Source organism: Ictidomys tridecemlineatus, chromosome 6 (genome assembly GCF_052094955.1).
Source record: "Ictidomys tridecemlineatus isolate mIctTri1 chromosome 6, mIctTri1.hap1, whole genome shotgun sequence".
Taxonomy (NCBI): Eukaryota; Metazoa; Chordata; class Mammalia; order Rodentia; family Sciuridae; genus Ictidomys; species Ictidomys tridecemlineatus.
In genome coordinates, this window is record NC_135482.1 from 108,463,549 (window position 1) to 108,490,988 (window position 27,440).

Below are 27,440 nucleotides of genomic sequence, written 5' to 3' on the forward strand. Positions count from 1 at the left end.
AGACAAGGATCAAGCCAGATCAGGGATTTTTTTTTTTAAGCTAAGCTTCCCAATCAATATCACATTTCAATTCCCTCCTCTGAGTTCCACAGCACTTGCATTTCCAGGCCATTCCACCCCAGGTGCTGATTTCATGAGGCCACTCAGGGCGGACTGGAAGGCTCCTCTCACTAGCAGGGGCCATATAGAGTGACTTGGCCATGGGACACCTTGGCTCTCACCCAGACTGTTTCAAAAGCAAGAATAGAAAAAAGTGGGTTGATCTGAGTTGGGGCTAGCAGTGACTGGGTCATTGGCTACAAAGAGTTACAAAATCTGTACTTGGCTGGAGAAAGGCAGTTGCAATATCTCCTCAAGATACCAGAGTCTCTCTGCCCTAGTTCTATTCAAACTCCAAAGACCAGGACTCTCCCTAAGGCCCAGAACTCAAGATAAGCTCACTCTCACAGATTGTGACCCAATCTTTGGAAAGATATTCAGGTAGGATTCTGGTTAAAAGGTCAAAAAAGCAATAAATACCATCCACCTGAAGCTTAGCAGGGGATAGCTTTGGGTGGAAGAAGGTGGGTGAAGGTTTCCTGTGATGACATTGTGTTGCTTTTTGTTCGGTTGTTTTTTTTTTTTTTTTTGTGTGTGTGTGTGTGTGTGTTGTTTTGTTTTTATAGCATGAATTATTTATAAAATGCTATGCCTGTTCTCAGGTCGAAGTATTGAAGTAAGCATGTGTTTTCGTGGCTCTCACAATAGCAACTTTTCTCACTTGGCCAGCACAGAGAATAAGATCGTTTTATTGGACAAGAGAGTTTTATTTCCATGACATGAGAAAATCTGAGACTTGATGCCTTCATCACTTAATATGGTTGGGTTCTGTTGCTGTTTTTAGGTGCTTTTAAATATATAAGAGTGTGTCACAAGATATCTGTCATGCTTTTGGTTGAAAATTTATAGAAAGAAAGAATAAAGGAGAGTCTAGTTTAAGAAAATGAGGTGTTGTAGGGACAAAGGAAGCAAGGCACCGAAGATAGCAGGAAACAGTTTTATTTGTCTGCAGCCAGGCTCAGAGGGCACAGCTTTTGCTGTAATCAATTAATCCCCTGAACCCCGAGTTCAGGTAGTTTCAGAGTTTTATACCCAGCATGTAAGGGGAGGGGCTCAGAAGTTCACAGTCTGCAGAGGCTCACATAAAAGCAGCTCTTTTTTTTTTTTTTTTTTTTTTAGAGAGAGTGAGAGAGGAGAGAGAGAGAGAGAGAGAGAATTTTTAATATTTATTTTTTAGTTCTCGGCGGACATCTTTGTTGGTATGTGGTGCTGAGGATCGAACCCGGGCCGCGTGCATGCCAGGCGAGCGCGCTACCGCTTGAGCCACATTCCCAGCCCCAAAAGCAGCTCTTTCTTTCACTGTTCTTGCCAAGTTAACTCTTCAAGGACAACACCTGAGAAGGGGAGAGCTTCTTCTTTCTTTCCTCCCCCTGCCAGCTGTTACCATGGAGCCCAATTGTAACTTATCTTAAAAATGTAGACATCTCTGTGAAGCCCAGCTCAAGGCCAAAGGCCTTTTTTGCACCTTTCTTCAAAGTACTATACTGGATGTTTGTGAAAAACTAGTAAGGGGGTGTCCAGCACCTGGAGTGCTGGTGTCTTCTCGGCCAGTGGCCAAGTAAACAGGGCGACATGAAAATAGGAAAGTTTATCTACATTGAACTCTTTTTCAGAGACTTTTTGGCTAACAGTCCCAAAATCAGCCATGGTGAGGATTTCTGGAGAAGTCCAGTTAAGACTTTTCAGTGGAGAAAGGGGGTGCCACTTCATAGGAGGTAATAAGCCCAGTTAAGCACTGTACTTTTTTTAAATTTATTTTTTAGTTGTAGTTGGACACAATACCTTTATTTGTTTTTATGTGGTTCTGAGGATCAAACCCAGGGTCTCACGCTTTCTAGGCGAGCATGCTACCACTGAGCCACAACGCCAGCCCTAAACACCACACTTTTAAATGTCTAGCTAAAGGTTTTAGATTTGTCCAGATTCTCAGTCAACAGGGTATGTAACTATTTTTCTGAATTGTGGTAAAATATATGTAACACAAAATTTACATTCTAACCATTTTCACTTGATAATTCTGTGACATAGGGCAAATTCACATTGGTGCCACCATCACCACCATTCAACCATTCATCTCCAAAATATTTTTTTCTTCCCCAACTGAATCTCTGTACCCATTACACACCAACTCCCCAACCCTAGCCCCTGGCAACCACCATTCTACTTTCTCTTTCAATTTGACATCTGGAAGTATCCAGGAATACCCAGGATGTCTCCTTACAAGTAGAATCAGAATATTTGTCCTTTCCCTACTAGCTCATTTCACTTAGCATAACAAAGTTCAGCCAAGCTTATTTTTAGTTTTGTGACCAAACCAGGCCCATTTTTTTTCTTCTGCTCACTCTGCTAATCACTGAAATAATGAGTTTTGCAAATGAGAAAGTTTATTCACAAGGCAGCCAAGTGTGGCATGGTGTTCTGAGGCATGGGGAAAGGCAATTGGAGGTGAAGTAATCAGGGTGTCCCATTCAAAGAATGGCAGGTTAGTGTAATCTGAGGGTGGAGTTTTGGGGTCCTGATGTCAAAAGATCACTTCTCAAAAAACAAAAAAAAAGAAGCAAAAAACTGCACAGGTCCAAGTAAATGAAAAGTTTGTAGTTTTAACCAAAAAAGTTCAAGTCCCTGAAAAGCTTCCTAAGCAACTGTTATCATCATAACCCACAAGTCAGAGGTGTTATCTACAGCAAAGCTAACGGGACACTAATGTATAGCTCAGCTGCATGACCTCCAGAATTATTAGGGATTGTGTGTGTGTGTGTGTGTGTGTGTGTGTGTGTGGTGAGGATGGAACCCAGGGCCTCCTGCATCTAGGCAAACACTCTGCCACTAAGCTACACCCTCAATCCCTAAACTTGGGGATTTTTAAAGTCAACTAAAAACAATAAAAGCAAGTGACACTAAAAGGTTTATTCAGGTTTTCCCTGGGTTTCAGTTTTCCCTATTTTGTTTTTCACTATTTGTCGATTTTTGCTCTCTAGTTGAGGACTCTTGACCCTGAAGACAGGAAAGCAGATGGAAAGTTTGCTTCCTTCACATTATCTTAAAATATACTTACCTTGGCCACCCTGGACATTCTTCAGTCTGGAGTGGTTTTTCCTGCTTTGTCCACTGGTGTGGTAATAGCTGCTCCAGCTCTTAGCTCAGCCCACACTGCTCATCTCAGGGACTCTGTGGTCTCTCTCTCTCCCTCCCCCTTCCTCCTTCCACCTCCCTCACATCCAGGATCTCAACTTCAGTATTTACTTACCAGACTCAGGCAAAGGCAAAGGCTTCAGAGAAGCCTAAAACAGTCATGTGCTTATGTCCCCCCCCCCCTTTGTCGTCGTTGTCTTCTCCTTTTTCTTTTTTTTGGTACCAGGAAGCCACATCCTCAGCCCTTTTCTATATTTTATTTAGAGACAGGGTCGCTGAGTTGCTTTAGGACCTCCCTCCGTTGCTGAGGCTGGCTTTGAACTCATGATCCTCCTGCTTCTAGAACCACTGAACCTGGCTGCTGCTGCTTTTTTTTTTTTTTCTTTTCTTTTTTTTTTTTTTTTAGTGCTGGGCTGGAACCCAGGCCCTTGCTCATGCTAGACCACTGAGCTATATCACCAACCCCTTGAACATGTGAACAGTAAGAATGTGCAATGAACAATCAGTTCCCACCCTGACCAGCTTGTCCTTGCTGCCCTGCCCTGTAGTCAACTGCAGTTACCTTGTTGATCTTCCCAGAGGCAGTTCACACATAAGCAAGCACACCCTGCCTGTTCCTGATACCATCTTATAACCACTCATCTGTATCATGCTTTGTGGAAAAACACAGTAAAGAGTGTACAATATGAAGTTCCCCTGTCCAGCCTTGATGAAAACATTTAATCACAGCTGTTTCTTTCCTTCATTTTTCTTTTTTTTATATATATATATATATTTTTTTTTTTAGTATTTGGCGGACACAACATCTTTGTTTGTGTGTGGTGCTGAGGATCGAACCCGAGCCGAACGCATGCCAGACGAGCGGGCTACCGCTTGAGCCACATCCCCAGCCCCCCTTCATTTTTCTTACATAAAGAAATCAGATGTTATAAACGAGGTTGAACTATTCTGGGTCCTTCCTAGCCACTTCTGTTCATCTACTCCTGTTCCCAGAGGTGAGCATAGCATGGATGCATTACATTCTTTTGGTGGTTTTTGATATCTCATGTACATATAAACTGTCTGTAAACAACATACAGAATCATTGTCTGTGATTTGTCAACTTATGCAATAACTGTGTTTAATATTCCTTCTCTGTAGACAACCATTTAGGTTCTTTCAGATTTTGCTCTCCAAATGATGCTGCAGGAAATTTCTTGCCAATACATTTTGTGCATACATGTTAGTGTACCTGTATGATAATTTTGTAGAAGAAGGTTTATTGGATCAAAAGATGTGTACATTTTTTTTTCAAATGAGTCTCACTATGTTGCCCAGGCTGGCTTTAAATACTTGGGCCAAAGGAATCCTCCTGCCTCAGCCTCCCAAGTAGCCAGGACTATAAATTCACACCTCTATACACAGCTCTTACACTTTTTATTTTAATAGCTTGTTCTGAAGAAGTGGTAACAGTTTCCTACTAACAATGTGTGGAGGGGCTGGGGATGTGGCTCAAGCAGTAGCGCACTCGCCTGGCATGCGTGCGGCCTGGGTTCGATCCCCAGCACCACATACAAAACAAAGATGTTGTGTCCGCCGATAACTAAAAAATAAATATTAAAATTCTCTCCCTCTCTCTTTAGGAAAAAAAAAAACAATGTGTGGATATTAAAAAACAAAACAAAACAAAATGTGTGGATTACCTATTTCTTCACATCATCTTTCACACAGTAATCAAAATGTTCATCTTTACTCATCTAACAAGTAAAAAATTGCACATCATCTTACAGGTTGAACTCACATTTCTTCTACTTTGTGTTAGTCAGCTTTTTGTTGCTGTGACCAAAATAAGCTGACAAGAACAATTTGGAGGAGGAAAAGTTTATTTTGGCTCATGGTTTCAGAAGTTTCAGTGTAAGTCCGCTGATTCCATTGCTGGGGACAGAGGTGAGGCAGAGCACAATGGTAGAAGGTCATGGAGGAGAAAAGCTGCTCCCCTTGAGGCAGCCAGGAAGCAGAGAAAGAATGTGAGGAGCCAGGGACAAAATATATAGGCATGTCCCCAGCAACCCACTTCCTCCAGCTACACCCCACCTGCCTACAGTTCCCACCCAGAAATCCATTCAGATTGTTCATCCATCAAATGGATTCATACATTGATTTAGTTACAGCTTTCACACTCTAATCTTTTAACTGAACATTGCTCCATTACCTAACATGAACTTTTTGGGGGGACATCTTATATCCAAACCATAGCATATTATTCATGAGGTTGAGTATCTTTGATGTGCTTAAGAGCCATTGCATGTTTCTTCTAGATTTTTTTTAAGATCCTTTGCCCATTTTTCTTTTGTGCTGATGATCTTACTTTGTTTATTTATTTATTTAGGTACTGGGAATTGAACCCAAGGGTACTTCACCCCTAAGCTACATCTCCAGCTTTTTAAATTTTATTTATTGATTGATTGATTGATTGATTGATTGATTGATTGATTGATTTATTGTGGTGCTGGAGATTGAACCCAGGACCTTGTGCATGTGAAGCAAGCACTCTATCAATTGAGCAATATTCCCAGCCCCTTTATTTTTTATTTTGAGAAAGATTCTTGCTTGCTGAGAGCCATAGCCAAGTAGGAATGACACATGGCAATTTCCTTGTCAGCTTACCCAATGTTGCTTAGAGGGAGGACTCTCCATTGTGGAAATGGGCTTGCCTTGGACCCAGGTTATTTGAAGTGACATTGCATGAATGTTTGAGAGTTTTGATTTGAAAGGTGACCTTGCTCAGGGATTAGGGCGGATCCGGGTTTAGAGTGGATCCTGCTGGGAATAGGGCGCATCCTGCTGCCTCAGGCCCCCACTCCTTGACGTATTTGGGATGCAGAGCCCGGTGGAGGTGTGGATTTTCCCAGAACGTGTGTGTAGAGTGCAGGTGAGAGTTCGGGAATAAAGAATTGTTGTTTGAATCTACAAGGCTTTTGTGGTGGCTTGGTTATTTTGTGCTCAGCCAGACTGCAGCACTTGCTAAGTTGCTTAGGGCCTTGCTAAGTTGCTAAGGCTAGCCTCAAACTTGCAATCCTGTCTCAGCCTCCCAAGTCACTGGGAGCATGCACAACTGAGCCAGGCAAATTTATTGTTTCCTTCTTTTTCTGTGTTTGTCAGTTTTCTATTATATAATAAGTACCTGAGACAAATAAAGAGGGAGGGTTTGTTTTGGCTCAAAGCTTTAAAGGCTTCAGTTCATGATTGGTTGGCCCCATTGCCTGTAGTGAGGCAGCACATTAAATGGTATCATGTGGTGGAGAGAAGTGTTGATCTCACAGTGGCTAGGATGCAAAAGAAAGAAGAAGAAGGAAACCAGCATACTGTAGGAGCACATGCCCTGAGTAACCTAACTTCCTCTTACTGGGCTCTCCTTCACAGATGTTCCACCACTTTCCAAGAGCAAAGCCTTCAATGCAGGGGCCAAACTATAGCACTTTCCATTTCTTCATATACCAAAATTAATCTAATACTATTTTAATCTAAACCATACCTCAGTTTTTTGTGTCCAGGGTCAGATCAACAAGGAGAAGCCAGCCCATAATTAATTCATCATATCCTTGTGAGGCACCAGGGCCCTTTTCTCAGCTTCATTCTGCTGTGTATATCTAGGGTATCCTAAATTTGCAACAAACAGAATGCTCCTGGATGTCCTTCAACTGGAGGGAACTTTCTGGTTCCAAGCTACTTTTTTTTTGTTGTTGCACCAGGGATTGAACTCAGGGGCACTCAACCACTGAGCCACATCCCCAGCCCTATTTTGTATTTTATTTAGAGACAGGGTCTCACTGAGTTGCTAAGCGCCTCACCATTGCTGAGGCTGGCTTTGAACTTGTGATCCTCCGACTCAGCCTTCCTAGCCACTGGGATTACAGGCCTGGGCCACCATGCCCAGCCCAAGCTACTCTTCTTAAATTGAATCTGCCATCTTCTGACCTACACTTTTGGAGGCAGCACCTGTACTCCTAGTGGGACTGGTATAGACTCCTTCATAAACTCCCCATTAGACAGGCAGAGTGGTATGCATCTGTAATCCCAGCAAATTGGGAGGCTGAGGCAGGAGGATTTCAAGTTTGAGACCAGCCTCAGCAAATTAGTGAGACCCTGTCTCAAAAAATAAGGACTAGGGAATGTAGCTCCATGGTAAAGTGCCCCTGGGTTCTGTCATGAGCAGTTATTATTGATTCAGTCAATAGTGCAGATTCAATCAAAGCTATTTTATTGATGCTCATCACACTTCAGACATATATCCTAATTCTAAGTCCTAATTGAGTCTACACCCATGGGTCCCAGAAGCTCACTTGTGACATGTCTTAATTCCAGGTCACTGGAACTCGATCTAGGCTGAAGGAGTCTGGTACGAGGGGACAACAGAGATGGGGGCCTCAGCCTCTCTGTCCAGGTCCTGTTATTCCTGTGTCTGCCCTTCCCCCAGCCCATGAGAAGTCTGTGTTTTTAGTTCAGGTGCTTGCAACTAAGGTGAGATTTGGGGTGTACGCCCTGGGTGTAGACTCTTATATCACGTTAAGTCTACCTAAGTTCTGCAGTTCACATTACAGCCTGGGCCCAGTCTTTTATTCAACACACACATTAATAAATGTAGGATTATTGACTGTTGATTATAATATTTCTGGTATTCACATCAGGTTCAATCCCCAGTTTATTTTTTTTTTTGAGAATTTTTTAATATTTATTTTTTAGTTTTCGGTGGACACAACATCTTTGTATGTGGTGCTGAGGATCGAACCCGGGCTGACGAATGCCAGGCAAGCGCACTACCGCTTAAGCCAAATCCCCAGCGCCTTCCCAGTTAATAATACAAAAAAATCAAACAAAAAACACCTCACCCCCAGACCTAAGTTTCTTACTGTTAGAGAAGGGAAAGGGAGAAAAGAAGAATGGAGCCTGGTGTGAAGGCTCACGCCTGTAATCCCAGTGGCTCAAAACACTGAGACAAGAGGAGCACAGGTTTAAAGCCAGCCTTGGCAACTTAGTGAGGCCCTAAGCAACCCTAAGTGAGACCTTGTCTCTAAAAAAAAAAAGAATAGACTTCATGGTATCAGAGATTATCGTTGTGAACTCATGGTTTGGCTGGTTGGCTTTCTTTCTTCCTTCCTTTCTTTCTTTTCTCTTGCAATAACAGACTGTTTTATTTAACATTTCTTCCTCTTATCTGTTCTATGATGCCAGCACCCTAAAACTCATGATCACATAAACTCACCTTCAGCAGCAGACAAGGCAAGAAGGGGAAGAAAAGTGCAATTTTGAAAGTAACAACACAGAACCAGAGTGGGAAACACAGACAGAAGGCAGTGGGTTCCTTGGCCACAGACCTTCAGCCTGCTCATTGTCTCTGAATAGGAAACATTTCAAGAGCAGAAACTCTCAGGTGTTAAGAAACTGTCGAACTCTCTTGGAAGCATCTCTGTTGTAATCCCATCTATCCTAGTGTCCTAATGAGCTTACTTAAGAAATTCCACACTGATTTACATCCCTGTCAATTGTCCATCTCCCTTTGAGCTTCAAAACCACAAAATACAAAACAAGAAAAGCAGTAAGTTTCAAGCCAGCTGAAACCTTTTTCAGATGAACTAAAGTTCCTTCAAGTTCCTTCCTTGAAGTCACTTGGCCAAACATATGCACAGCTGGAGGCAACAGACTGTGCAAACAGATCTAGCTAGAAGTATCTCAGATACCCAGTGAGATCCAGTTATTTAAATCCAGCATCTGTGGGTTTAAAGTGATCATCTTCCACAGTAGAATAGTTGTGCCCCTTGTTCCTAAGAAAATCCACAACTTGGGGCTGGGGTTGTGGCTCAGCAGTAGAGTGCTCGCCTAGTACGTGTGAGGCCCTGGGTTCGATTCTCAGCACCACATAAAATAAATAAACAAAATAAAAGTATTGTGTACAACTAAAAAATAAATATTAAAAAAAGAAAAGAAAATCCACAGTTTGCTTGATTGAAGCTATAAGCATGTGTTGGAGCTGGGTCCCAAGATTCTGAAAGTTCAATCCTTCAGGTCTGGGCAAGCCTTAATCAAATTCAGCACCTGGTTTGGGGCCTTGGTGAGGCCATTTGTTAGCATGAAGCTATTTCCATGGAAGCTTCCTGCTTCCCCCATTCCTGGATTGCTGAATAGATGCTTTCCCTTCTGAGGGCTGGCTCAGCACCATGTGCTTGTTGACTACTAGGATATGTGTGGTAAATTCATTCATATCCTCTAGGGGCATGATCTTAAAGCCCAGGATCTTTTTGTTCTGAAAGGACCTCAGGTGGCCAGCTACTTTCACATATGTTTCTGGAGGAACTACAGTATTTTCACTACTGGTGTCATCTGTGTCCACCCACTGATGAACATCCATGGGTGCAGCTGTCATGCATCTATTTTGTAAACAGTATTGGTTGGAGCCTTCTCTGAATGTCTGATTATTCCCACAATAGTGATTTGAAATTTCCACATTCCCAATTTTGAACACTTCATCAACCAGAGTAGCAGCAAGCAGCTGAGATATGGTACAGGGTACAATATGCTGGGCTTGGGCTCTTATTTCACATATTGGTCGTGATTTCTTTGGGAAAGAAGTCCAGAAAAGTTCTGGGCTGGTAGGCTCACCAAACACCTCAAAACCCCGCTGCTGCCACAGCATTGTTTCTCCTTTTCTGTGGTGCCACAAACTCCTTCCTTCCCTCCCTCCCTCCCTTTCCTTCTTTCTTTCTTTCTTTTTTTTTTTTTTTTAATTGCTGAGGATGGAACCCAGGACCTCATGCATGCCAGGCAAGTGCTCTACTGTAAGGGTCCAGCGGAGCGTCTGAGAAACAGACCACAAGAGACCAGCCTCATGCAATAAGCAGGGGGAAGTTTATTGAACCAGCATGCCGGGGCTCAAGGCTCACTCAGGAAGGGAGAGCAGCCCAGAGCAGAGGTCAAGCAGAGCTTAAGTACACTTTTTGGAGAGGGTGGGGGGCTTTGCATACATCAGAACAAATCATCTTGAGGCACAGGAAAATTGAACAACAACTCTGAGACATGATTAGTACATTCATTGGCGGGAACAGTCTGGGCAGGGGTGATTGGTCACTACTAAGCGGGGTACACATTTAAACTGATTGCTTTTGTGGCCTGAATGCTTAACTACCAAGCTATTTGGAGCCCTTAGCTAATAAACAACCAGGGAATCAATGGAAATATTTACTGGGCAATTCAGGTATTGTCCTAACAGCTACGAGATTACAGGTTCCAGGGGTAGCAGAGGAATTTTAACAATACCTGGCCTATTATTACTTTCTTTTTTTAACCCAAGTCTTTCAATTTAGAAAGCTTACAATGCCTAGTCTTTTACACTTTAACTCAGACTCTTTGCAGCTTAGAATTAGCTTAGAAATTTTATCTTTACACTACCACTGAACTACATCCCCAGTCCCATGATGGTTTTCAATACACAGAGAAAGATGTAGCAACACATGCATATGTACAAGTGCAAGTCATATTTTTTGGTGGTGGGAAGGAGCAGTACCAGGGATTGAATTCAGAGAAACTGAGCCACATCTCCAGCCCTATATTTTGTATTTTATTTAGAGACAGGTTGTTTAGCGCCTCGATTTCTGCTGAGGCTGGCTTTGAACTTGCAATCCTCCTGTCTCAGCCTCCTGAGCCACTGGGATTACAAGCATGTGCACCCAGCACAAGTCATATTTATTAATTTGCTTTTGTGTGTGCTTTAGACATTTGCCACACACATTTAGCTCATTACTCTTCCCTACTTCATAAGGGCAGGGATATAGAGTGGCCCAACCACTCTCTGTGTTGTTTCCTCATCTCTTCTACCCAAATACAAAGCTCTGCATAAAAAAACATCATCTAAGCATCTGGAATTAAAAATAAGACTGAGAAAAAAACTAAACAAAAACAAGATTATTATTTGTTGTTGGGGACCAAAGTGGCTCATCCCTCATTCCTCAGATATTCTTCCCCTTTTGCTGGCCCTTAACACAGCTGCATCCTCCCTAGAAACAATCTAGCTCTATGTACCTTCCTTCCTTCTCTCTTTCCTCCCTCCCTCTTTTTCCTTCTCTTCGCCTTCCCTCTCCCCACCATCATCCTCCTCCCACAAAGACTTACTGCCAGCGCTCTGCCAGACGTTGACAATCCAGCAGTAAAACATATGCCAGGTACAAGTGCTACCTTCAGCAAGCAGACAATACAGTAGGCACCTTGGGTTGACTGGTCACTAAATAGCTCTGTGCTTCCTTCTCAATCTTCCAGCATCAAACTGCCCTTGGGAAAAGCACTATTCTGTCTCCCACTGGAGGAGAGGGCTGTTAAGTCCTCTGGTGTGGGGTTGGGGATGTGACTCGGGGTGGAGTGTTTGATTGGCATGTGTGAAGCCCTGGGTTCAATCCCCAGTACTGTGCAAAAAAACAAAAACAAAAACAAAACAAAACAAAAAAATACCTATTCCTTACTTCTAGCAAATTGATGAAAATGCACTGGCTCCCTTATCCTCAAGGGATGGGGAAAGGGAAGATATCATGATTTGCACTTTACAAAGAGTTGGGGAATTGGGCTGGGAATGTGGCTCAGGCGGTAGGGTGCTCGCCTGGCATGCATGCGCCCCGGGTTCGATCCTCAGCACCACATACCAACAAAGATGTTGTGTCCACCGAGAACTAAAAAATAAATATTAAAAATTCTCTCTCTCTCTCTCTCTCTCTCTCTCCTCTCTCTCTCCTCTATCACTCTCTCTTTTAAAAAAAAAAAAAAAAAAAACAGAGTTGGGGAATTGCCTAAGATCGCAGAGCCAGTTAGTGCCCAGCAGCTAGCAGGAAAAGAGTCTCTCAAGAGCTGGGAGGGATATTTTATTTTAAATTTATTCTTAAGTTTTATGTGGATACAACATCTTTATTTTACATTTACTCTACCACTGGGCCAGCCCCCTGGGAGAGATATTAAAGGCCACTTTGCCTGGCCAATTGTTTGCCTCTTCAGTTTTTTTTCCCTGGGTCTCCTGATGCCTGGACCCATTTCCCAGACAAGAGACCAGGCTGGTGGCGGCCCTGCTCTAAAGATGATCATTCTGAGAACTGACTGCATTCCTCTCACATGGCCACCTCTTCTGTACTTTGCTTCCAGGATACTTTTGTCTCTTTACATTCATCAGCAGATGCAGCAGGGGATATGGAGCAATCAGGCAACTACTAACTGCTGGCTGCTAGAATAGTCTTGGGCCCCAAAAGGATAAGGAAGACATAATTCCATCCTTAAAAAGCTCATAATTCAAAAGGCTAAAGACACGTGCAGACAGCCCTATAGTGTGGGGTAAGGGCTTCTCACTGGAGAGGAACAATCGATTTCCATACTAGAGGCTTCTGCAATGCTCTCTTTCCCACAGGGAAGGTCTCAGGAAGGAAAGGACAAATTTGGAGGAAGAAGGGAAAAAAGCAACAAATTCAGGATTTTCTTTTCTTTTCTTTTTTTGCAGGGGGTACCAGGGATTGAACTCAGGGGCACTCGACCACTGAGCCACATCCCCAGCCCTATTTTGTATTTTATTTAGAGACAGGGTCTCACTGAGTTGCTTAGTGTCTCACCATTGCTGAGGCTGGCTTTGAACTCGAAATCCTCCTGTCTCAGCCTCCCAGCTGCTGGGATTATGGGCATGTGCCACTGCACCCAGCTAAAAATTCAGGATTTTAAAGCCAGAATGGAGTGAGGTCTATTGGCAAGACATCAGGTGTGTCACAAAGGCCAGAAGCAGTTGAAGAAGGGAGAGGAAGACAGTCATGAGCAGGTAGAGAACTGCCCAGGTCAGGAATCCTGAATTTGTGCTGTACTAATTGGTCCAGGTATGGGATTTTCTTCAGCCAGTTCTACATGGGTGGAAAGGTACAGAGTGAAAGCAGCCAGTGGTGGATCAAGAGAGGAGGAAATCAGGCGAGATAATGTGTGTTTAAGCATTGCAAATGCTCCAAAAGAGTGTAAGATGTTATCACTGCCCTGTGGGTGGCAGGAATCAGATTGCTTAAGAAAAAAAGCACTTCCTGAGTGGCTCAGTTCTTCCAGTTTCACCCTGGGAACCCACATGCTGCTGAGGGGTGCTTTTCTTTTGGAAGAGCAAAGCAGGATTTGCATGTGCTGGGGAGGAGGTTTGAGAAGCTTGGAATTATAGGCTCCAGGCAGGGGAAAGAAGGACCTGAAGTCACAGGAGGTCAGAAAGTTGATGAGAAGTGTCCTGAGGAGGCCACAGCCAGGTTTGGGGACCAGGAATGGAATGGCAGTGGGGGAGAGTTATGGTTGAGTTTGGAGAGGGGATATGAATGAGCATGGTGGTTTTCCCATAATAAACGATAGGGTATCAAAAAACCAAAGGCCAAAAAACAAACAAACAACAACAACAAAAAAAAACCCAAAGGCCAAATGTTGTCTCTGATATGCAGATGCTAACACACAAGCAGGGAGCAGGGAGGGAAGAATTTCTATTCACTGGATTAGACAAAGGAGAATGAATAGGAAAGAGAGCAGAATGATTCCAAGGTAACTTTCCTATATTCATCACATCATGTACAACCACAAGAATGAAAGTTATACACCATGTATGTATAGAATGTCAAAATACACTCTCATTTATATCTAAAAAGAACAAATAAAATAATTATTTAAAAAATAATAAAATCAAAGATGGGGTAGTATGACAGTTCCCAGGGTGTGGCCAGTCTGACAGTTGCTTGCTGTCAGGAGATGGGCTAAGAGGAAGGAAGATAGTGGCTTCTTCCATGGGCCCTGCACTTCTGTCCCTCTGCTTGCAGAGGGCCCCCATGGTGGGTAGATGGAGATTAGGACCAAACCAGGGAAAGGACATCTGCCTGGAGGGATGGCTGAGCACAGGCCTGTGACAGTGGTATGTAGAGACCCAGAGAGCCTCCAGCCTGGGGGTGCTGTAGAGGAAGAGCTCTTAACCCATACTGTTATGCCAAATGACTATGCAGGGCTTGGAGGTGCCTGTAGCCCCAGCTCCTGGAGTTAGGGCAGCCAGGACAATAGAGCAAGTCCCTGTCTCTTAAACAAACAAACTAAACCAAATGACATTGTCAGGGAAAATTCAGAATTCAGTTAAGACAAGAAGTAGTAGGAGTATTTTCGGGGAAATAATTTAAAACTTTATATACAGTTGCCTTTTCATGGAATAGACTTGAGATAGGAATTTGGGGATACAGAAAAGATAGACTTTTTTAAATTTTAAGAGAAAGGCCCATGGACTGTTACAACACCCAAGCAACCCAGCATGTTCCCTTCCCTGCAAAAAGTAACCTAAGGACAGGGAAAACTGACACATAATTGTGTAACTCCTCACCAGCTCCACCTCTAGTCCAGCCGCTAGCAACTGATCTATAAATATTAACACCCCACACCAAGCGGTTTCTGTCTCTCCCTCTGGAGTTGGCCAGCATTCATCCTTGATTTACCCTAAAATCGTCTCACTCTGGAGATAGCCCACATTCTCTCTTGAATGGGTCTCTGCTTTCCTAAATAAAACTTTGTTGTCTCTGGCACATGCTAAAATTCTTTTCCTTCACGTAAGCCAAGAATTCCACTGGTCCTGAGTCAAGGTGACCTCTCTAGGAACTCCTTGGCTGTCCCATTGACACTCACACTTTTTTTTTTTTTTTTTTGCAGTACTTGGGATTGAACCCAGTAGTGTTTTACCATTGAGCTACATCTCCAGCCTTTTTAATTTTTTATTTTGAAATGAGGTCTTGCTATGTCACTGAGGCTGACCTCCAACTTGTTATCCTCCTGTCTCAGCCTCCAAAGTTACTGGGATTACAGGTGTGCACTACTGTGCCTGCAGAATCTTCTCTTTTAGAACCAGAGTTACATTCTCCATGAAGAGCATGAAGCTTAAGTTTCAGGGCCTTTTCTTGCCTTGTGAGATCCTGTTCATCATTTTGTATCAAAAATATGAAAAATTACCGCCATGCTGATGATATAAGTTCAGGCCTCCTAAATTTAATTTGCCTCTACTTCAACTCTACAAGTTGGAGGCATGAGAGAACCTCATTATCCTAATTCACAACCAAGTCCCTACCCCTGAATTGTTAAACAATTAGCAGGAGAAATGGTAAGTATTCTACAGGGAAGTGAATTTTTTTCCTCAACATTCTTTGGCCTAGTTGGTACCCGAAGGTGTATTACTGTGACCTTGTTGAGTACACAGTTACCCAATGTTCTACAGCTCAGAGTAAAGGTGAGGTGGCACGCTGGCAGAAAGCATGACAGTCACATGCTCAGGTGTGCTCTTCCAAGAAAGTTAGGACCAGTCACCTCAGTGTGCTCATGAATTTCTGACAAACACTGGGACCTGGGTATCTGAGCACAGAGGAGCTTTGGAGGGTTGACACACCACTCGTTTCTCTTTCCTGAAATTTGTGAGCGCCCAGCCAGAAGTCTCTGGGACAGAATGTCCCCATCTCATGAATAGCTATTGTTCTCAAAAGAATTTGTATGTCAATTGTTTTCAACTGAAAGACATTTTCCCAGATAAACAAGGCTATGAGTAATCTTTATTATTCAGGACAGCCCCAAAGAACTTCTTGTGTGGCTGAAATCAAAGGCTGTACAAAGGGTAACAGAATCCCCACCCTGTGTAAACCCCATCCTGTGATTAGAAAGGAGGGGTGTTCCCCAACCCTTGTCACCACAGCCTGGGTAGAGGCCAGTAGATGGAAAGAGCTGGGTGTGGGGTGACCGGACCCTGGAGTCGTCCCAGAACCCCTTGAAGAATCTGGCTTCACATCCAGGCCCTGGGACAGACTTTTTGCTTCTTTGTCCATTGGAAGTTTCCTGAGATCTTCGTCCCATAGACACATGGCATACAGATTGAGGGCTTAAGAAAAAAGAACCACATTTGAGAAAGATGGAATGCACATTTCCTAGTTTATGTCCCTCTCAGGAAAGAATAAGGTAAAAGTCAGGAAGAAGAATGGTGGATTTCTGGGTCTACAAAAGACCAAACAAATCCAGATGCTCAAGGCTAGATTCCTTGCATTTGTGATCATCTTCAGTCCAGACATGATTCTCAGGATCTTACATGATTGAACACCCGGGAAATGTGAGGCAAGTTTAGGAAACAAGTTTTATTTAAAGAATAGTAACACAGACTTCTCCACAGAGAAGGGGGGGGTCCAGAGATAGGTGCCTATGGGAAGGGGTGAATCTCATCCTTTTTTTTTTTTTTTTTAAACACAATGCCTTTATTTTTATGTGGTGCTGAGGATGGAACCTGGATCCCGCCTGTGCTAGGCGAGCACTCTACCGCTGAGCCACAATCCCAGCCCGAATCTCCTCCTTTTTACGGTTTTCAGGTTTTATATTCCTCCAGTCCCTTCCCTTAATCCCTTGGGAAAGAGGCAGTTCAGGGGAAGCTGCCCAGCGAATGCTCATGAATAATTCCCTGCTGGGAGGGACAATCTCCCTGGAGGCAGGTGACTATTTGGTTAAGGGTTTGGGGAGGGGAAAGTGTTCTGAAGGTATTAACATTCCAATACCCGAGGAGCAGGTGTCTTTGGCCCTGAGCAAGCCGGGGGTGGTGGGTGGGGAGGACGTGTCCTGAAGGTATTAACATTCCATTCCTCTTTGAATCAGCTTCCAACTTCCCTACTCCACTGGCTTTATCTATCTACTCTAACTGCTGAACCTTTGTTCTTGCTTCATCATGAACTTGAACTTTTTTAAAAAATTCGTGTTTTCTGAGCTAGGGTGGAGAAAGCTCAGTGGTAGAGCACTTGCCCTGTATTCAACAGGCTCTGGTTTTCAGCACCAGCCCTGAAAACAAACAAAGAGAACAAAACAAAACAAATCATATTTTCTTTGATCTTGCCAAGATACAAGATCCATGTATCTAGACTAGCAATTTAATTTTTAACTCTTTGTGTGTGTGTGTGTGTGTGTGTGTGTGTGTGTGTGTGTGGTGTTGGAAATGGAACCCAGGGCCTCTGGATGCTAGGCAAGCAATCTACGGCTGAGCTACACCCCAAGCCTGGTATTTCAATTTTTAAAAAGCTTATATTGTGCTAAAGTCTTTCACATTCCTTATCTTATTGCAGGCAGAGACATTATTATCCCTGTTTTCCTGCTAAGATCCCCCACCTGAATCCTGGGATCACTTAGCTAATTGGTTGGGAAGCCAGGTGAGCACCAAATCCTGCACCCTCCCTGATGTTTGAAGGTTGGTTAGTTCCCCATAGGAACGCAGGACTCTCAGGGTCCTGGAACAGAAATGAGCCTCCAGAGAATATCTGGTTTTAGACCCGACCAAATTATCCTAAACATTCAATACCTCTTATTTTCTTAAACTTCTCTAGGGAATGAAATCCATAACTCTCAGCTTGGTAACAAATAGCCACTCTCTGATTAGAAAGCCATTCTTTAGGTCTATCTTGGGTCTTTTTGTTTCAAAAAGGAGGAGAAGAACTAGAAGAAAGAGGAAAGAAAGAAGATTGGTAGAGAAAGTGTTTTTCACTACTTTGTTGGAGAAAAAAAGCATTAAAGGGCTTAAAAAAAAAAAAAGGACAAGGAACTTGCCATTGGTTACTAGGTCAATTCACAACAGTCCACAGCAGAACTGACATAACCTCATGTAAGAATGGGATCATATGCATCTTCCAAAGTTCTTTCTCATCTTCTGTGGCAGCTAAGCTTCACACAAACCCAGGGGGCGGGCTGAGCTGGCTTCAGTGCCAGGAGCTAATGAGCAAATGTAAGCCTGGGAATTTCCACCAATGCTCCCAGGCAAATCCACAGCTGAGCCAGGGCTAGAATTCCAGTCTCCTCACCCAGGATTATAAAGTTAAATCTCTGTACCCATCAAAAACTCATGTTGACTTTAAGAGAGTATCAAGCTTTTTATTCTGGTGTGTTCTTAACTCAGTGCCCAAGCTGAGTTTCCAAGTTCAGGATTGCTAGAGGTAGCATGATCCCTGGGGACTTCCTTAAGAGAACATAAAGTCCTAGTTGGCTTCTGCCAGCTGGTTCTGGGGCAGAGTCCACAGAGCATCTGCAACTGTACAGTGGCTGGCTTTGCCCTGTTCAGGCCTGCTAGGGAACCAGCAACACTCAAGGCTTCCATTGAGATATTGTCCTTCAAGTCTGTCCAGATCCAGGAGCTGTGCGATTTTCTAGAATTTGAGAGAGATGCTGCTTTTTGTTGCAGGGTCTATATGCATCTCTCCAGAAGAGCTGGAGGAGCAGATCAAAGAAGCAGGCCAAGTTTAGGACTTGGGGAGGCAAACCCCCAAATCCTCCTCCTCATCTGATCATTTAATGCAGGCCCTGCTGACCTGGGTGAAGGAAGCTACTTCTACACATTTTGTCATGTAGGGGGGATTTGGAAACACTGTTTCCTGATTTGGATCTGTCAGAAGATGCTAATCGGGAACAGTTTACCATTTCCTTTCCTAGGTCCAACCATGAGTGTATAGACCTTATTGACTTACTCTGGATCTCCATCCTCTCTGCAAACAGTGTCCCTACATCTCAGGAGGCTTGGTGAATTCGGGTATAGTAACCTGCCAGCAATCTTCAAACCTACATTCTGATCATAAACACTCAAGGCATTTTTTTTTTTTCTTTTGTGCTGGGGAAGCAAGGCAAGCACTCCACCAACTAAACTATATCCCCAACACCACTCAAGGCATTTTTACTTATCTGTTTATTTTTTTGCATGGTGTGAGGATCTAATCCAGAGCCTCCTGCATGCCAGGCAAGCTCCCAGACCCTATCCTAGATGCCCTGAGTCAGAATTTCTAAGACTGAGCCCCATAAGTCTGAATTCTTATTTTTTTAAAATAATTTTCAACTTTTAGGGGGCTGGGGATATAGGGATATAGTTCAATTGGTAGAGTGCTTGCCTTGCATGCACAAGGCCTTGGTTCAATCCCCAGCACCACACACACACACACACACATCAACTTTTTATATATGTATCTATATATTTTAGTTGTTGATAGAACTTTATTTTTATTTATTTATATGTGGTGCTGAAAATCGAACCCAGTGCCTCGCACATGCTAAGGTAAGCACTCCACCACTGAACTACAACCCCAACCCCAAGTCTGAATTCTTTTTTTTTTTTTTTTAAAGAGAGTGAGAGGAGAGAGAGAGAATTTTTAATCTTTATTTTTTAGTTCTCGGCGGACACAACATCTTTGTTGGTATGTGGTGCTGAGGATCGAACCCAGGCCGCACGCATGCCAGGCGAGCGCGCTACCGCTTGAGCCACATCCCCAGCCCCAAGTCTGAATTCTTAAATCTCCATTGTGATTTGTTTGTCATTGGTTTGGTTTGGTGGTACTGGAGATCCATCTCAGACCCTTCACCTGCTGGGCAAGCAATCTGTTGCTGAGTTATACTCTCAGCCGCCCCCCACCCCCACCCCGTGATTTTAATTCAGCCAAATCAAGGGCAAACATTTAGCAACTAGGGCTCAGGGCTGGTCTTAGGGCCAATGAATTCCTGCAATCCACTCTGCTCAGTTTATTTCAAGCTTCCTCTCCCATAACATGTGAGCAACTCGCTTTGACCTAGGCTCATTTCTCTCATTTGAAGAACTGGGATAAGGAGTCCAGGACACTTTCCTTCCACCTCTCTCCTTTGACACCTTTATCCCTTCCTGACCCCTGCACTGAGCACCATGTGACAACTCCTGAGTTAGGCAGACACTGAACTATTTTTCCTACTCTTATGCTCCAGTGGCCATATCTGGGAAAAGGAGCAAGATAAGCCCTGCTTGCTCACTGGGAAGTACAAATAATTGCCTCCACTTCCTACCTCCTGTCACCTCCTGTCCCCTTCTGGCCCTCATTGCACCCAACATGAGACATCTGTGCCTGCCTGGACACTGACCCACCAGCACGCAATGTGCCACGGCCATACTGAGTTTGGGGACAGGGCTTTCAGTGGCTGAAAATATGTATATGATGGTATTTTAGTTAGTCCCCTTTTCTTGTGATAAAAATTATGTATTTATCATGATGGAGACTTAAGTCCCAGCATGGAGACTAAGAGGCCAGAAGAGCAAATTAGAAAAGGGAGTTGAGAAGCTCAGTTTGTGGCTCTATCAGCTTAACAGCAGACACATTGGAGCACTGAGCACTTCTGCTTTTTTGTCTTGCTTTGTTTTGGGGCTGCAGATGGAGCCCAGGGCCCCATGCAAGCTAGGCCAGCAGTCTACCACTTAGCCACACCCCAACCAGCACTTCTTTTTTTCTTTCCCCCCACATTTTTTGCACTTCCGAATTTTAGGTCTAAGTCATTCTTTTTCAAATCCTCAGACTTAGAACACCCTAGAAAGGCAATGGAAAGATGGCTTCCCTCTGTGTAAATCTGGGGGAAGCTGCCCAGAGAACACCCTTGGCTCTCTTGTAAAATGATCCCACTGTGAGGCAGATTCAGATTTCATGCCTAAAGGGAGTTAACTATTTACTGTTTTATGAGTTATCTATTGTCTTAGGCATGTAACCTTCCAAACTCAGTCTCCCACCAGTTTCTCTTTGCTTCAAAATGTATCTCAATATACTTAGGTTTTTTTTTTTTTTATTGCTTATGTCATTAGCCCTCTATGTTTTGTTGTTGACTTTCAGTTGGAAGTCCACAATTGCTTCAGACAGATGCTTTATCAAGTGAAATTCCTCTATTATTCTTCCCATTCAAAATTCCTGGTGGTGCCAGGTGAGGTGGTGCATGTGGATACCTGTAATCCCAGCTTCTTGGGAGTCAAGAGAATCACAAGTTTGAGGATGAGCTGGGAAACTTAGAGAGACCTTCTCAAGACAAAAATATAAAGGGCTGGGGATATAGCTCAGTGGAAGAACACTTGCTTAGCATCCACAAGGCCCTGGTTTCAATCTCTAGTACTACAGAAGGGAAAAAATTCCTGGTGGCAAGATAGGGCTGATTATTGATCATATCGTGAGACTTAGCTGTAAACGAGTATCTCTTACTTCAGATAACTACATTCTTTTTTTTTTTTTTTTTTTTTTTTTTTTTAATCAGGGATTGAACCCAGGGGTGCTTAACCACTGACCCACATCCCCACATCCCACATCCCTACATCCCACATCCCCAATCCTTTTATTTTGAGGCAGGGTCTTGTGAAGTTGCTTAGGGTCTAGCTAAGTTGCTGAGGCAGGCTTTGCATTTGTGATCCTCTTGCTTCCCAAGTCACTGTATTACAGGCATGTGCCACCATACCTGGCTACATTTTGTGTGTGTGTGTGTGTGGTGAGGAGGTGGGGAATACTAACATAACACCCCACTACCACAAATTTCCCAGTTTTGGGGAAATTACAGGAGCCAGCACATCCAGAGTACAATGGTCTTACTCTGGAAATACCACCTTCATGATCATGGGATCTCCTCTGCCAGGGAAGTATCACCACGTCCTCTAATTACCTAGAAATCCACTGAAGAGCCAGTATCAAGTACTGTGTGAGGCATAGGACATTACTTAATCTCTCTGAGTCTTAGTTTCCCCATCTGAAATAAGTGGATAATAATGCCTAGGTATTGAGAGAATTACATATATATGTATGTAAAGCAGTTAGCATACAGTAAGTACTAGATAAATGGTAGCTATAATTTACGCACTTTTTTTTTAATTTTTTTTTTTTAGTTATAGTTGGACACAATACCTTTATTTATTTATTTTTATGTGGTGCTGAGGATCGAACCCAGTGCCTCACATGTGCTAGGCAAGCACGCTACCACTGAGCCACAACCCCAGCCCCGAATTTACGCACTTTTTAAATGATAACCTTCAAGTAAAAATATCCAGCTGCTTGGAAGTGAGAGAGGAGCATAAACATAGCCATGACTAAGCATGTGCTTAATACACAGATGTTTCTCAGGGCTGTGCTCCATTGTGATCTTGGTGTTAGCCAAACAGGATGAAGTGATCCCCTCTGACTGCATTACTCTCCACATTCAATCTTTAAAAAATAAGTAAAAATAATGTTGACCTAATTCTTTTCCAGTCCATCCAAGTGAAAAATCTAGAACTCAACTTCACTGAGGTCCCCACTTTGTTTTCTGCCATCAATTCACAAGGACCCACTGACCAATTTTTGCACTAGGGTGTGAGACCCAGACTTCTGGCTGGAATGATGAGACAGTGACCCCATGTGGCTAAATAAAGAACTGCAGACTAGAATAGTCCCGCCCGTGGAAAGTCCCCCACGTTTGGACCCAGGCTGGATGGGTCCAGAGAATGTTCTTGTTCATAGTCTTTGTCACATAAGCAGTTAGTTCGATTCCTCAGGCATAGTGGTGTACGCCTAAATTTCCAGTGACTGGGGAGGCTCAAGCAGGAGGATTATGCGATCAAAGCCAGCCTCAGCAATTAATGAGACCCTAAGCAACTCAGTGAGACCCTATCTCAAAAATAAAAAAAATGGCTCCATGGCTCAATGGTTAAGTACCCCTGGGTTCAATCTCCCCTACAACACACACAACAACAACAACAAAACCCTATTTTTCAAGTTAGAAAATAAAATGAGGAAAGAAATAACAGCAAACAAATATGAGTGAAATTATCTCCTACTTTACAAATGTATCTTTCTTGTCCACCAGCTAAGATTCAAGGGCTAGATGTACTGTACTCTCAAATAAAAAAGAACAAAAGAAAGCTAGCTAGAGGGCTTGCTCTGTATCTCCTCAAGAGCCGTGGAATATTCACAGAAAAATCTTTTCAATGCTTACCCATCTCAGATATTTTTTTCTCTGCTCCCCACTCCCGGCCTCCACACTGGGGATTGAACCCAGGGGAACTTAACCACTAAGCCGCATCCCCAGCCCTTTTTATTTTTTTGTTTTGATTCAGGGTCTTGCTAAATTGCTTAGGGACTCGCTAAATAGCTGAGGCTGACTTTGAACTTGTGATCCTCCTGCCTGAGCCCCCTGAGTCACTGGGATTACAGGTATGAGCAACCATGCCTAGCAGATATTTCTTTTTGGTGGACTCAGATCTTGAAATACTAAGAAAAGTACGAGAAATCAGTTGATACTGTAGAGTTGTGCTGTCAAAGGGAAAAATGTTTTAAATCATTAATGAGAATGGTCCTTTGAATAGGGCACAGTATTCATCTATCTATAGAATTAATCCCATTCACAAAGTTTTCTAGGGAACAGGGCCTTCACACTAGTGGACTTGGATTTTCAAATCTTATTTTTTTGGTACCAAGGTTATTGAACCCAGGGGTGTTTAACCACTGGGCACATCCTTAGCCCTTTCTATTTTTCATTTTGAGACAGGATCTCGCTGGTTAAGTTTGCTGAGGCTGGCTTTGTTTTTTTTTTTTTTTTTTTTTTTTAAGAGAGAGTGAGAAAGGATTTTTAATATTTATTTTTTAGTTCTCGGCGGACACAACATCTTTGTTGGTATGTGGTGCTGAGGATCGAACCCAGGCCGCATGCATCCCAGGCGAGCGCGCTACCGCTTGAGCCACATCCCCAGCCCTATGGCTTTGAACTTTCAATCCTCCTTCCTGAGTCTCCCGAGCCTCTGAAATTACAGGCCTGCCCCACCATGCCTAGCTTTCCAATTCTTTTAAAAAAGTCCCAGGACTTCTCCTATAATTAGGCACTTTCACAAACAAAGGACCCCTCAGTAAACATTATGAGAAATTCCATAGTAAATACTTAGGAGTCTCTAGGACTTGAAGCCAGAGTGTTTAACCACTGAGCCACATTCCCAGCCTATTTTGTATTTTATTTTGAGATAAAATACTTAGTGGTTAAGTTCCCCTGGGTTCAATCCCCAGTGTGGAGGCCGGGAGTGGGGAGCAGAGAAAAAAATATCTGAGATGGGTAAGCATTGAAAAGATTTTTCTGTGAATATTCCACAGCTCTTGAGGAGAAACAGACCAAGCATTTGAAAACTCGCTTATGCCCTCTAGCTAGCCTTCTTTTGTTCTTTTTTATTTGAGAGTACAGTCCATCTAGCCCTTGAATCTAAAGTGCTTAGGGCCCTGCTGAATTGCTGAGGCTGGCCTTGAACTTTCGATCCTCCTGTCTCAGCCTCCTTAGTTCCTGGGATAACTGGCTTACATTACCCACTCCTGGCCACTCCTGACAAAGTCTTAAATTCCTCTGCTCCTTTGATTTGAACTGCTAAAAAAGTTATGGGATGGTGGAAAGAGCTCTGGGCCAGCAACCTCTCCCTGGAAATTTGGAATACGAATCAGGAGAGATTCAGAGTCACGTGCTATAACTGGAAATGTAGTCTGTTAACTCAGAGGCTGTCAGTTACCATGTTTCCCACCATGGGGGACAGAGGAAGCTGATCCACAGAGAAAGTAAGATGGAGATGGAGATGAAGAAAGACTTGACCTCAGAGAAGAGAGAAGAGGAAGGGAGGGAAATTTAGAGGTGTCCAGTTCAGCTCCTGAAGACTCCAGAGTCTATGAGGCTCTCAGGAACCCTTAGACCACCTCCTTCTGATCTGGCTCAAATTGATTTATTACAAACTCCACAGTTGCCTGGATAGTTATTCTCATTGTACTTCAATTTCCTCATCTATTCAGTGAGAATCATCTTTTATTCATTCAGCAAGTATTTTTTGGGTGCTTTCTATGTACTAAACACTATTTTAGGTTCTAGGAGAAGATGCAGGGAACATAAGGAATTTAAAAAATTCCTTTATGAAACTCAACTTCTAAAAAGGTCCTGGAAATAAAGTAAATATACAGAAGACATAACTTTCCAATCAGGTACCAACCAAAGAGCTGTTGGACACAACTAACAACCTAAGTGCCAAAACTTAGAGAACATATACTACAAAGCCAAGGCTACTTAGAACAATATATATTCCTTTTGACTTTAAACTAATATTAAAAGATACTGGGATGTGACTCCATGGTAGATTGCTTGCCTGGCCATGTGAAACCCTGGATTTGATCCCCAGTGCTAGAGAAAAAAAAATCTGGTGAAAAGGGTCCATCCTTTCTTTCTTTTTTGATACTGGCTATTTAACCCTATAGTGCTCTACCACTGAGCTACATCCCCAGGCAATTTTTTTTTTTTTTTTTTTTTTTGTACCAGGGATTGAACTCAGGGAACTTGACCAATGAGCCACATACCCAACCCTATTGTGAATTTTATTTGGAGACAGGGTCTCATTGAGTTGCTTAGCGCTTCACTTTCTCTGAGACTGGTTTTGAACTCTTGATTCTCCTGTCTCAGCTCCTGAGCTGCTGGGATTACAGGTATGCGCCACTGCCCCGGGCTCCCAGCCATTTTTATGTTTTATTTTGAGACAGGGTCTTACTAAGTTGCTGAAGCTGGCCTCATAATTGTGATCCTCCTGCGTCAGCCTCCCAAGTATCTAGAACTACAGGCGCTTCCTTTCTTAGTATCTTTTCTTTGATATCTTTTCTTGTTGCTTCTGCTGAAAGTCCCTGCAGACACTCTGCTGACAGCCACCTTTCCTTCCATAACTAAGCAAATCCTTTTTCCCTCAGGGAAATGAGTTCTTTAGTTTCCTGCTTGCTTTGACTGTGAGCAGATATCAATCTATTTTCAATTATCTGGGAAGTAGTACATAATATACATAGGTGACACATGAAATTTGGAGATTTTTTTTAACCACCCCTCCTCCTATGGGGTTATTTATCAAAACTAATTGGGAAGCCTCAGTGAGCTGATTTGGCTCTATCTTCCCATGCTGCCTCTGGTGAAGTCGCTAATGAACTCAGTGAAGAGCAAAAGGCAAACAGCAGGAGGCAGACAGAAAAGGACATGACAAGTCTACCTGATAAACGCCCAACCCTGGAACAATCTAGAAAGTGCACTGGTAGGACTACCCATATTCCCTAGGTCAAATCAGGAATCAGAGTATCCTTTACTTTTCCTTTTAGGATATCCACGGTGCAGAAATTCTTGTGTAATAAAGAACTAACAACACTTAGCAACAATGGCTCACGTGTCCTCCTCAGCCCCACAACGTTCCTTCTATAGAAATGAAGCTTTTTGGGGCTGGGGTTGTAGCTCAGTGGCAGAGCGCTCACCTAGCACGTACAAGGCCCTGGGTTCGATCCTCAGCACCCCATAAAAATAAATAAATAAAATAAAGGCATTGTGTCCAGCTACACCTAAAAAATAAATATTAAAAAAAAAAATAAATGAAGCTTTTCATCAACAGGTAATCAGAGGACAGGGGTTTCCAATCAAAACAATCCATACTCATCAGCTTCTCAGCCAGAAGTGATGAGTTCTTTTTAATTTTTTACATAGACCAGGCCTCCTGTGCCTCTTCACCCCCACCAAAATTAATTTAAAAAAAATCATTTCTATGCATATGGGTATGCATGAGTATACAAGCACATCTTTGCATGCACAAACACATACATGCACACACATATACTCTTAAGATTCTGCAAAACTCACATGCTAGTATCAGCAGTGTCTGGCAATGTATTGGAGCCTGCTTTAAGATGGAAACATCTATTTGTTTCCAGCCTCTTGAGATGGTGTGGCTTTCTGCCCAAGGAAACAGGCTTCTTTCCTGATAAGCTACTGCAGCTCAGCTGTAAGCTGTCTATCTCAAGGAGCAATCTCAAGCACAGGATGTCTCGCCAGCTCCTAAAACTCCAGGAGATGACAGAGTTAAATAAGATGCTGATGATTAAAGAGAGGAAGCAGCCAGAATTTCAAAGGCAATAACCAATTTGGGGTTCAATGCAAGTAGCAACTTTTGTTTCTCACCTCAAAGAAGGGAGGGTGGAAGAAAACTAAATGAGCTCTCCAAAGTAGGCCTTGGAATCCAAGTTCTTGCGAGGCTTTGCTCAGGATGGTTTTGTGAATGGAGGCTTATCCTAACCTTAACCTTGGCTGAGTCTGCTTTCCTCCCTGCTCATCTACTTCCTGTCCATCCTGTCTTTTATATAGAAGCAGTCAGGAATACTTTTCTCATAATTTCATCTTGAATTCAAGGTTAAAACAAATAGCTAGATGAATATAGGAATTGGATGGATACGCTTTCCCTGACCAGTTCCAGGCAGAGGGGGGAGGTGGTACATTCCAGGGCAACCAGTTCTGTTCTGGACCATTCCCTCTTGTCAAAAAAGTTCCTGAGGAGCTGGGGTGTGGCTCAAGCGGTAGCGCGCTCGGCATGCGTGCGGCCTGGGTTCGATCCTCAG

The 27,440-nt window shown here is 43.2% G+C and overlaps 1 long non-coding RNA gene and 1 pseudogene across 2 annotated transcripts in view; one reads left to right on the plus strand and one right to left on the minus strand.

Moving 5' to 3' along the window:
• Nucleotides 1-306: 306 nt before the first annotated feature.
• The window catches only part of LOC144364986 (uncharacterized), a 46,568-nt gene continuing 19,434 nt past the window's right edge, over nt 307-27,440 (plus strand). Inside the window, exon 1 of one of the 2 annotated variants that reach the window (XR_013423215.1) lies at nt 307-480. This is a non-coding gene — a long non-coding RNA (uncharacterized LOC144364986). The remainder of the gene's footprint in view (nt 481-27,440) is intronic. The other variant, XR_013423216.1, reaches the window with a different exon arrangement.
• On the minus strand, nt 8,963-9,901 carry LOC101970771 (replication protein A 32 kDa subunit-like; annotated as a pseudogene).